Genomic DNA, 13,146 nt, shown 5'->3' with positions numbered 1-13,146 from the left:
ACCAAGTAAGACATTTCTGGTTACACTGATTGCCTCGACTCCTTTTAAGTTAATTGGGTATGCATTTTCTATTCAAGACCATGTACGAGCCAAGCATGGTGAAGGGTACACAAATAGAATAATAGGTTATGGCATTTAAATGTAGTTAAATAAGGGGTGTGGTGGTGAGTATCTGAACTGTTAAGAGTAAAGTTTAAAGAAATCTATAAAACATATTGCTATTTCAGTTATGATTAGGGTATATTTACAAAATTATCAGTACATTTTTTTACGTGTTTTCCCTTCAAAAATAACCATCTGCTCCCATACTGCATTTACCTTGACCCCCCCAAAATGTGCAGCACAATATGGTATAAGATCGCAACAGACAAATGCCCCTCTCACTTGTGGTTGAAAAGTCGGGAAGATATCAGGTTTGATTATTCAAGGTTTTCAGGGCAAAGTAGTTCACTCAAACATACACAATCAATGGTGTTGATCAAAATAAAAAAATAAAAAATGTAATCAAAGGTTATTGTTCACGTACACAGATTTGCCGATGTTAACGCAGGTGCGGCGAAATGTTTGTGTTTCTAGCTCCAACTGTAAGGACCGATGCTGGGAGACGAGAAGAAAGTACAGGGAGTGAATATTTAATGAGTAATAGACAAGAAACAAACAAGGACAGCGTCTGGACTGGGGAAAACGTAAGTCCAATATTGTGCAGATGCACGTAATGATGGCGTCCCACATGGGCAAGCCTGACGGGCTGGCCGAGGCATGACGTGGGGATGGGAGCCTGATGAGCCGGCCGAGGCATGGGAGCCCGACGAGCTGGCCGAGGCATGACGTGGGATGGGAGCCCGATGAGCCGGCTGAGGCGTGGGAGCCCGACAAGCCGGCTGAGGCATGACGTGGGATGGGAGCCTGCCGAGCCAACCGAGGCAAGGAAATCTCTCGAGCCAAATGAGGCATAGAAGTCAGCTGAGGCATCCCCGGACCCGACGTCACCAACAAAACAAAAAACACAAAACTCCCTGATGCTTCAAATTGTGGTGTCGGCATTCTGTAAGGACTGACACTGGGAGACGAGAAGCAAGTACAGGGAGTGAACATTTAATGGATAATAGACAAGAAACAAACAAGGACAGCGTCTGGACAGGGGTAAACATAACAACATCAATGCTGACACGGGGAACAAACTGAGGAGCAGACAGATATAGAGGGACAATCAATAAAGTAACAGAGTCAGTCCAGGTGAGTCCTATATTGCGCAGATGCGTGTAATGAGGGCACGACAATACCTATTTCCACGCAGATTTGGCATGGGTCTATTGGAGCAGTATGCAAATTGGAGTGGCTCTAGGGTTTCGTGGATAATGGTGTTGATGTTAGCCATGACCAGCCTTTCAAAGCACTTCATGGCTACAGACGTGAGTGCCACGGGTCAGTAGTGATTTAGGCAGGTTACCCTAGTGTTCTTGGGCACAGTTAATATGGTGGTCTGCTTGAAACATGTTGGTATTACAGACTCAGTCAGGGACAGGTTGAAAATGGCACCTTTTGACAAACTCCAAGCTTGCTGTCGTGTCTTTTACTGAGGAGTGGCTTCCATCTGGCCACTCTACCATAAAGGCCTGATTGGTGGAGTGCTGCAGAGATGGTTGTCCTTCTGGAAGGTTCTACCATATTCTATCATCGGGTTCTTGGTCCCCTCCCTGACTTAGGCCCTTCTCTCCCGATTTCTCAGTTTGGCCAGGCGGCCAGCTCTAGGAAGAGTCTTGGTGGGTCAAGAATGATAGAGGCCACTGTGTTCTTGGGGAACTTCAGTGCTGCAGAATTTTTTTGGGTACGCACGATCCTCTCTCTGAGCTTTATGGACAATTCCTTCAACCTCATGGCTTGGTTTTTGTTCTGACATGCACTGTTAACTGTGGGACCTTATATAGACAGGTGTGTGCTTTCCAAATCATGTCCAATAAATTGAATTTACCACAGGTGGACTCCAATCAAGTTGTAGAAACATCTCAAGGATAATCAATGGAAACAGGATGCACCTGAGCTCAATTTCAAGTCTCACAGCAAAGGATCTGAATACTTATGTAAATAAGGTTTATTTTGAAAACCTTTACTAAAATGTCTAAAAACCTGTTTTTGCTTTGACATTATGGGTTATTGTGTATAGATTGATAAGGATTTATTTATTTTTAATCAATTTTAGAATAAGGCTGTAACGTAACAAAATGTGGAAAAGGGGAAGGGGTCTGAATACTTTCCGAATGCACTGCATATACATAGAATGATAGAAAGGTATGTACAGCAGTAGTTATATAGGATAAGCAATGACTATAATACAGTATATACAGTGCCTTCAGAAAGTATTTAATATATTTATATTATATATTTATATTGGACTATTGGAGTCCAATTTTTTGTGTTACAGCCTGAATTCAAAATTAATTTAAAACATTATAATTCTCTCACCCATCTACACACAATAACCCATAACCACAAAGTGAAAACATGTTTTTAGATATTTTAGCAAATGTTTTGAACAATAAATACAGAAATATCTAATTTATATAAGTATTAAAACCCCTGAGTCAATACTTTATAGAAGCACCTTTAGCAACAATTACAGCTGTGAATCTTTCTCTAAGAGCTTTCCACACCAGGATAGTGCAACATTTGTCCATTATTCTTTTCAAAATTCTTTAAGCGTTATCAAATTGGTTGTTGTTCATTGCTGGACAAACATTTTCAGGTCATGCCATAGATTTCAAGTAGATTTATGTCAAAACTGTAACTCGGCTACTCAGGAACATTACTGTCTTCTTGGTAAACAACTCCAGTGTAGATTTGGCCTTTTAGATTATTGTGCTGCTATTCAAAAGGCACACGCACATCTGAGCTGTCATTTTTCCGGAGCATGTTAACAGTTGAATAAGATGAGAAAAAAGAAGAAACTTGCACAGTGCGGTTTCTTATTTTTTCTCAGGTTATTGTCCTGCTGAAAGGTGAATTCACCCAGTGTCTGGTGGAAAGCAGACTGAACCAGCTTTTCCTCTAGGATTTTGGCTTTTGCTTTGCTCCATTCCGTTTCTTTTTTATACTCAAAAACTCCCCTACTATGCACATAGGGCAGCAATCTCTAAGGTAGCCGGGTAGAACATTGACTAAGGTTCAGGGCAGTGTCGGGGCGGGGAATGTTTAACAGTCTGATATCCTGGAGTCAGAAGTTGCTTCTCAGTTTCTTGGTCCCAGCTTTGATGCACCTGTACGATCACCGCATTTTAGATGTTAGCGGGGTGAACAGGACCTGGCTCGGGTGGCTGAGGTCCTTGATGATTTTCTGGGCCTTCCTGTGACACTTGGTTGCTCCTCCTTCACCACACTGTCTGTGTGAAGGGACTAATTCAGGTTGTCAGTGATGTGCACGCGATGAACTTGAAGCTTTTGACCCTCTCCATTGCGGCCCCTTCGATGTAGATGGGGACATGCTCTATCTGCTGTCTCCTGTAGTCCACGGCCAGTTCTTTCATTTTTTGGACATTGAGGGAGATCTTATTTTCCTGGCACCACTACGCCAGGGATCAGCGTGGCGGAGGTGTTGTTGCCCCAGTTCCACAGGTAGGGGTTTAGATCCGGGGCCCTGTGTTTAGTGATGAGCTTGGAGGCCACTGTGGTGTGGAAAGGCTGAGCTGTAGTTGAAGTTGATGAACAGCATTCGTACATAAGTATATCTCTTGTCCAGGTGGGATAGGGCAGTGTGCAGTGCGATGGCGATTGCATCGTCCGTGGATCTGTTAGGGCTTTATGCAAATTGTTGTGGGTCTAGGGTGTTTGGTAAGGTAGGGTGATATGGTCCTTAACTAGCCTCTCAAAGCACTTCATGATGACAGAAGTGAGTACTACGGAGCGATAGTCATTTAGTTCAGTTACCTTCGCTTTCTTGAGTACAGGAATAATGGTGGACATTTTGAAACAAGTGGGGACAACAGACTGGTATATGGAGAGATTGAGTATGGAAGTAAACATTCCAGTCAGCTGGTTTACCCATGCTCTGATGGACGCGGCTTGGGATGCCGTCTGGGCCAGCAGCATTGAGAAGGTTAACAGTTACAGTATATCGGCCACGGAGAACGAGAGCACACACGTGAGCGTTGGGGTCCCACGTCGGCGGCTCAATGTTGTTTTCCTCTAAGCGGGCAAAGAATGTGTCTAGCTCGTCCAGGAGCGAGGCGTCAGTGTCCACGACATAACTGGCTTTCCCTTTATAATCTGTGATTGTCTGTAGACCCTGCCACATATGTCTCAAGTCTGAGCCGTTGAATTGCTACTCCACTTTGTCCCTGTACTATCGTTCTGCCTTACAGAGGTCTTAGCTGGTCTGTTTGTACACGTCCATGTTCCCAGTCACCTTGCCATGGTTAAATGCAGTGGTTTGCGCTTTCAGTTTTGATCTTGTTCTACAAACTGCAGTGCACCCAGCTGAGCTCTGGACATACTAGTGTTTTCTAAATGCCAATTTTATTCAACTCGACAACAATATCAGAGGGGGGGAAATGTTTACAGAATTGATGGTTCGACAATGATTAATGTATTTGCTTTGGAAATGCATTTATAGAGGGTTAAAAATGTACATACTATTTACGTACTACATTACTAATAGTGCTTTAGTAGAGTATGTCAACTGCTTGACTTAGTCAGAAAACAATCAAATCTATAGAAATCCCCTTCACAACCTGTTGACTATTTGTAGGCAGAGAGGACACGAAAGAGAGGACATTGTCTCATCAAAGAGAGGACATGAAAAAGACTAAATCCAAAGGCTGTTTGTGTTATGCAAATACTTTGCATGGCTCCACAGCTTGTTGGTAATAACAGGGAGAGAGAAACAGATTCCATTATGGCTGCCAGCAATGGTCCCCTAACCATTGGATTAAATAGCTGTATTTCAACAATGGCTTGATTGTGAGAATAGACCCAACGATGCGCAGAGGGAACCCACAGTCTGTAAAACATGACTCATGGTAGCTTGCGTGCCTCCGTGTGCAGCAATGTACAGACGGATAAACACTTCCTGAGTCTGTAACTGGCATATTTCATTCTAAACATCATGCTTTAGTTCACATTTTATACAGAAAGAAGTGGAATTCTTACAATGCAAGACAGATTTGGAGAAGCGGGACGTGGGGGAAAAATCTGACTCTTATTTTTCATTAGACTTAGAAACGCTATGTTGCTCAGGCTAATCCAATCTATGAAGGAAAGGATTTTCTCTCCAGATGCTGCCAATGGAAACATGAAAACAGTGGGAATGGCATCATTTTTCTCCATAAACAGCCACATTAGGGATATGTCACATTACCATATTCACATATTCAATCTGGCCAACACATTTGGAGCACGTTGTCTGTGTACTAAAATAATATATTGCAGTTAAATTACAGGTGTGACTATTCCCAAAACTTTGTAGTGGTCTTCTGTGGGTGTTTTACTGTAGCATCATGTCCAGTATATTACTGACAGGACAATATAATTAGGAAGTCTAACTCTGGGAAAGAACAGAGTTAGTGGATTCTCATCGATAACAGCTCATCATTAACAAATTAGCAATAATATCTGAATAATTTTCAAGCATTAAATGAAAATCGAGGCAAGCAGTTAGTGATCGTCATTGCCATCATCGATGAATTAAAGCATGGGGCATTGTTGAGGAACTGTTATCTATTTATTGTGATGCAGGTTTGACATCCCCATATAATATCTTAAATGGATACTTCAAGATTTTGCCAATGAAGCCCTTTATCTACTTCCCCAGAGTCAGATTAACTTGTGGATACCATTTGTATGTCTCTGCGTGCAGTTTGAAGGAAGTTGCTAACGAGAGTTAATGCAATTGCTAAGTAGTGTTAGCGAAATGACTGGATGTCTATGGTAACTGCTAGCATGCTAGTATACAGCGCCTTGCGAAAGTATTCGGCCCCCTTGAACTTTGCGACCTTTTGCCACATTTCAGGCTTCAAACATAAAGATATAAAACTGTATTGGGAAGTGGGACACAATCTTGAAGTGGAACGACATTTATTGGATATTTCAAACTTTTTTAACAAATCAAAAACTGAAAAATTGGGCGTGCAAAATTATTCAGCCCCCTTAAGTTAATACTTTGTAGCGCCACCTTTTGCTGCGATACAGCTGTCAGTCGCTTGGGGTATGTCTCTATCAGTTTTGCATATCGAGAGACTGACATTTTTTCCCATTCCTCCTTGCAAACAGCTCGAGCTCAGTGAGGTTGGATGGAGAGGATTTGTGAACAGCAGTTTTCAGTTCTTTCCACAGATTCTCGATTGGATTCAGGTCTGGACTTTGACTTGGCCATTCTAACACCTGGATATGTTTATTTTTGAACCATTCCATTGTAGATTTTGCTTTATGTTTTGGATCATTGTCTTGTTGGAAGACAAATCTCCATCCCAGTCTCAGGTCTTTTGCAGACTCCATCAGGTTTTCTTCCAGAATGGTCCTGTATTTGGCTCCATCCATCTTCCCATCAATTTTAACCATCTTCCCTGTCCCTGCTGAAGAAAAGCAGAACCAAACCATGATGCTGCCACCACCATGTTTGACAGTGGGGATGGTGTGTTCAGGGTGATGAGCTGTGTTGCTTTACGCTTTACGCCAAACATAACGTTTTGCATTGTTGCCAAAAAGTTCAATTTTGGTTTCATCTGATCAGAGCACCTTCTTCCACATGTATGGTGTGTCTCCCAGGTGGCTTGTGGCAAACTTTAAACAACACTTTTTATGGATATCTTTAAGAAATGGCTTTCTTCTTGCCACTCTTCCATAAAGGCCAGATTTGTGCAATATACGACTGATTGTTGTCCTATGGACAGAGTCTCCCACCTCAGCTGTAGATCTCTGCAGTTCATCCAGAGTGATCATGGGCCTCTTGGCTGCATCTCTGATCAGTCTTCTCCTTGTATGAGCTGAAAGTTTAGAGGGACGGCCAGGTCTTGGTAGATTTGCAGTGGTCTGATACTCCTTCCATTTCAATATTATCGCTTGCACAGTGCTCCTTCGGATGTTTAAAGTTTGGGAAATATTTTGTATCCAAATCCGGCTTTAAACTTCTTCACAACAGTATCTCGGACCTGCCTGGAGTGTTCCTTGTTCTTCATGATGCTCTCTGCACTTTTAACGGACCTCTGAGACTATCACAGTGCAGGTGCATTTATACGGAGACTTGATTACACACAGGTGGATTGTATTTATCATCATTAGTCATTTAGGTCAACATTGGATCATTCAGAGATCCTCACTGAACTTCTGGAGAGAGTTTGCTGCACTGAAAGTAAAGGGGCTGAATAATTTTGCACTCCCAATTTTTCAGTTTTTGATTTGTTAAAAAAGTTTGAAATATCCAATCAATGTCGTTCCACTTCATGATTGTGTCCCACTTGTTGTTGATTCTTCACAAAAAAATACAGTTTTATATCTTTATGTTTGAAGCCTGAGATGTGGCAAAAGGTCGCAAAGTTCAAGGGGGCCGAATACTTTCGCAAGGCACTGTATACCAAGACTTCCAGTCATTGCGCTAATGTTAGTTAGCATTGGCCCGTGAAACTACCTCTAACGTCCTTCATACTGGACACAGAGACGTAACATTTTTATCCACAAGTTCATCTGACTCTGGGGAAGGAGATAAAGGGATTCATTGCAAATATCCTTGAAACACTTCTAATTAATGAGAAATACTATCATCAACTATGATTGAATCATGTCAATGTCAATGTATTCAGTAGCACTGATTAAATGTTTTGCACTGCAAGTGATGATAAATGACAGTAAAATGTGCTTAAAGTGAAAGATAGGGGAAGATGCATTTGTTCTGTGCTAAAATAACACTACAGTATAGGTTACTGCCTAAGGAACCTTTTATTTTTTACCTAACTAGGCAAGTCAGTTTAAGAACAAATTCTTATTTACAATGACGGGGCCTACCCCAGCCAAACCCGGACAACGCTTGTTTTTATTTTTTTGTGCGCTGCCCAATGGGACTCCCAATCACGGCCGGCTTTGATACAGCCTGGATTCAAACCAGGGACTGTAGTGACGCCTCTTGCACTGAGATGCAGAGCCTTAGACGGCTGCGCCACTCGGGAACATACACTGAGTATACCAAACATTAAGAACATCTTATAATAGATACCTCTACATGACTCGAAAGCACATGTTGTGTGTCAAGTTGGCTGGATGTCCTTTGGGTGGTGGACCATTGTTGATACCCATAGGGAACTGTTGAGCGTGAAAAATCCAGCAGCATTGCAGTTGTTGACACAAACTTGTGTGCCTGGCACCTACTACCGTACCCTTTTCAAAGACACTTAAATAGTTTGTCTTGCCCATTCCCCCTCTGAATGGCACACATACACAATCCATGTCTCAATTGTCTTACACATCTTTTTTTACCTGTGTCCTGCCCTGCATCTATACCAGGGGTTCCCAAACCTTTTTGGCCCACAACCCCATTTTCATATCTGAAAATTCTCACGTCCCCAACCATGTAAAAAAAAAAGAAGGTAATTAACAGCCAATGTTTACTTGTTTATTTGGGGCTATGGCAGTCAAATAGAAAAACATTATTTCTGATTGTCTTCTCTACTCACCATCACATACCATCACATACAGTATCTCACCACAACAAATGAAATGTGCTTGATGCATGTTGTGTCAGAGCTTCTCAAAGTCAGGGGGCTTGGTCTACAGTGCGCACCTCATCTCTGTTGTCACGTACAACATGGATGGCTATTTGGTTTTAATGCAGACGAGAGCACTGAATCCTGCTTCATGCAGATATGAGCTGGCGAAGGGTACCTTGAGTTTTATGGTGCTTTCGAGACTGGGAAATCTGAAAAATATTAGGTCAAATGACGTCAGTGATCTTCAAGTCGGAGCTCTACAAAGAGGTCTGAATTCCCAAGTTGGAATTCCGAGTTGCATGACCATTCAAAACGATCTTTCCCAAGTTTCCAGTTGTTTTGAACGCGGCATTAATGCTCAGAGGCAGACGGCAGGGTATTCCCTATGAGTCAGGAACTAAAACTCCTCCGTAGTGACCCGTGAATGCATTGTCACATGACAGCTCAATCAGCTGTTCGATTTCACTTACCGGCATGTCAACTGAGCCAGGATCACAGGCAAACAGATTGGGAATGAGGTCCCAAAGTGCTCTTCCAAGCATTGGAGGTGAGCAGTCATCACTCGTGTGGTACACTTGCTGATGCTGATTTCTGTTAGAAACATGCACAGCCGAGGGAAGAGGGCGTGGTTCACTTTTGAAAGACTCTCTCCAATAAGATTTATTTTCTCTGAATCCCCTGATTCGGTCACTCATCTGTAGAATGTTTTTATATTTCCTCTGCATGTGCTTGTGTTCAGTTCGTTCAGTTTCCGAAATGTGTCTCTTACATGTTTTCTTTTCATTACACAGAAAGACAACAAAATAATTTTTTTTATCCATTGTGAATGACAACAGTTCCTCTCTCAATGCGAAAAAATCTTTCTAACACTCCTCCTTGATATCCACCAAGCCTCGGTATGAAATAAAACATTGTCATGCTCTGATCCCATATCTCCATATTGCGAACGTGTGTGTGTGCAGTAGATGTGGTTTGATGTAGTTTACAATCTAAGTTACCTGCTCCAGTATATCTCAGAGTTCTGTGCTAAGCTCTTTTGCTGCCAGTTGCTCTCGGTGTATCATATAATGCATCCATATGGCAGAGGGAGACACATTCATAACTGGAGTGCAGAGGCCTGCCCACCGTCCCGCCATAGATTGAGCCCCATCTGTGCAAAAGCCCACCATTCGACCCCATGGAATCTATTTTTTGTCAATATAGCCACGCAGCACACTGAACATCCCCTGTGCCCTTTCATGCTCGGGAACTGTGAGACAGAACAATATGTCCTCGTGAATAGCATCCCCCGACATGTATAGAGAATAAAAGTCAATGCATGGGCATCTTGGCCATCACAGCTAACGTCTATTTGGAGAAGTATTGATGTGAGTTTCTTTGCCTCTGCCTCCCCACACATTGTTTTCACCATATCAATTGTGGCCTGTAATATCAAAGTCTCTGCAATAGTGTGTGGATTCATAGCGGGCCTAGTCATTCACCGTGGGAATGATTCAAGTGCAGAATTGGTCAATTACCCATCAGACTATACTCAGTGCTCCCCTCCCAGCTTTAAACAGCTCTACAGGTGCTGCTAACATGGATTAAACTTTTGATGGATTTATGTTATTGTTACACTACTGTCAAGGTACCGTGTTGCCACTTCCTCATACAGGCAGAGGGGTATTGTTAGAAGCAATCTTGTCTCCATCCAACTCAGGCCTGTCAGTAGCGACACGAGGAAGCGTCGCTCATCTAATATTACCTTGAATGCTCCATCTGATATGAGCTCTCGAAACAGTGGCCTTGGAATTATTCATTTGAATGCTAGAAGCTTGATTCAAAAGTTAGATTTAATTGAAATACTGGTCTCACAATTACATGCTAACATTTTTTTTAAATGTATTTATTTAATTTCACCATTATTTAACCAGGTAGTGTCACGGTCGTCCTCCTCTTCATCTGAAGAGGAGAGGCGAGATGGATCGGAAAACCAAAATGCGGCGTGGTAAGTGTCCATGGTAAATCTTTAATCAAGAAAGACTGAACACTATACAAACGAGTAACAAAAACAATAAACCAAATTCGACCGTGAAGCTACAAAATGAGACCTGTGCTGAAACAAGCCATCAACATAGACAATCACCCACAAACAAACAGTGCAACCCAGGCTACCTAAGTATGATTCTCAATCAGAGACAACTAATGACACCTGCCTCTGATTGAGAACCATACTAGGCCGAAAACATAGAAATGCCCCAAAACATAGAAAACCAAACATAGACTGCCCACCCAACTCACGCCCTGACCATACTAAATAAATACAAAACAACGGAAATAGAGGTCAGAACGTGACAGGTAGGCTAGTTGAGAACAAGTTCTCATTTACAACTGCGACCTGGCCAAGATTAACAAAGCAGTGCAACACAAACAACAACACAGAGTTACACATGGAATAAACAAACACACAGTCAATAATACAGTAGAAAAAGTCTACATACAGTGTGTGCAAATGAGTTAGGATAACGGAGGTAAGGCAATAAATTGGCCATAGTGGTGAAATAATTACAATATAGCAATTAAACACTGGAGTGATAGATGTGCAGAAGATGAGTGTGCAAGTAGAGATACTGGGGTGCAAAGGAGCAAAAATAAATAAAATAGATAACAGTATGGGGATGAGGTAGTTGGATGGGCTATTTACAGATAGGCTATGTACAGGTGCAGTGATCTGAGAGCTGCGTCTCCAGCTTCAGTGATTTTTGCAGTTCGTTCCAGTCATTGGCAGCAGAGAACTGGAAGGAAAGGCGGCCGAAGGAGGAATTGGCTTTGGGGGTGACCAGTGAAATATACCTGCTGGAGCGCGTGCTACGGGTGGGTGCTGCTATGGTGACCAGTGAGCTGAGATAAGGCGGGGCTTTACCTAGCAGAGACTGATAGATGACCTGGAGCCAGTGGGTTTGGCGACGAATATGAAGCGAGGGCCAGCCAACGAGAGCATAAAAGTCACAGTGGTGGGTAGTATATGGGGCTTTGGTGACAAAACGGATGGCACTCTGATAGACTGCATCCAATTTGCTGAGTAGAGTGTTGAAGGCTATTTTGTAAATTACATCGCCGAAGTCGAGGATTGGTAGGATAGTCAGGATAGACATATTGATTATATCTGAATCCTGGTTCTGTCTCTGTTCCAGACTCAGATGTTCTGTTAGCTGGGTACAATGTCTAGAGAGCAGACAGAGTGGGTAGAGGTGGAGGTATTGCCATATGTCCATTTCAACTTATTTTCTGAAACAGTATGAATGCTTAGTTCTAAATGTGGTCCTTGGTCATAATTCACTATTAACACTAGTGGGAGTTTATCTCCCACCCTAAGCTCCGGTATCTGTTCTATCGCCCACCTTCAGCTCCGGTATCTGCTCTATTTCCCACCCTCAGCTTCGGTAATAGCTCTATCGCCAACTCTCAGCTTCGGTATCTGCTCTATTGCCCACCCTCAGCTCCGGTATCTGCTCTATCGCCCACCCACAGCTCCGGTATCTGCTCTATTGCCCACCCTCAGCTCCGGTATCTGCTCTATCGCCCACCCACAGCTTCGATATCTGCTCTATCGCCCACCCTCAGCTCCGGTATCTGCTCTATCGCCCACCCACAGCTCCGGTATCTGCTCTATTGCCCACCCTCAGCTCCGGTATCTGCTCTATCTCCCACCCTAAGCTCCGGTATCTGTTCTATCGCCCACCTTCAGCTCCGGTATCTGCTCTATTTCCCACCCTCAGCTTCGGTAATTGCTCTATCGCCAACTCTCAGCTTCGGTATCTGCTCTATTGCCCACCCTCAGCTCCGGTATCTGCTCTATCGCCCACCCTCAGCTCCGGTATCTGCTCTATCGCCCACCCACAGCTTCGATATCTGCTCTATCGCCCACCCTCAGCTCCGGTATCTGCTCTATGCAAATTGTTTGAGTTAATGTCTAATTATGTAAGCTGGGAATGATTGATTATTGGAGATCTCAATCTGGACTGGTTGATGCCAGCATTGCTTAAATTAAAAGACATTTGTAACAAACTAAATCTTACTCAACGAATAACTATACCTACTCGTCCTAATCCAAAAGACCTAGAAAAATCTGCATTAATAGACCTGATTTGAACAAATACACCTTGGTTATTTAGTGGGTTATTTTCAAATGACATCAGTGACCACTGCCCTATTGCATGTATCAGAGACACTAGGCTAAACAAACCTGACTCCCGTATAATTCTAAAGAGAAACTATAAACACTTCTCGGAGCAAGCCTTTATCCATCAAATCAAATTTATTTATAAAGCCCTTCTTACATCAGATGATATCTCAAAGTGTTGTACAGAAACCCAGCCTAAAACAGCAGGCAATGCAGGTGTATAAGCACGGTGGCTAGGAAAAACTCCCTAGAAAGGCCAGAACCTAGGAAGAAAACTAGAGAGCAACCAGGCTATGA

The sequence above is a fragment of the Oncorhynchus mykiss genome, chromosome 12, assembly GCF_013265735.2.
Source record: "Oncorhynchus mykiss isolate Arlee chromosome 12, USDA_OmykA_1.1, whole genome shotgun sequence".
NCBI lineage: Eukaryota > Metazoa > Chordata > Actinopteri > Salmoniformes > Salmonidae > Oncorhynchus > Oncorhynchus mykiss.
The sequence above is the reverse complement of the archived record's forward strand: the minus strand, read 5'-3'. Positions refer to the sequence as shown.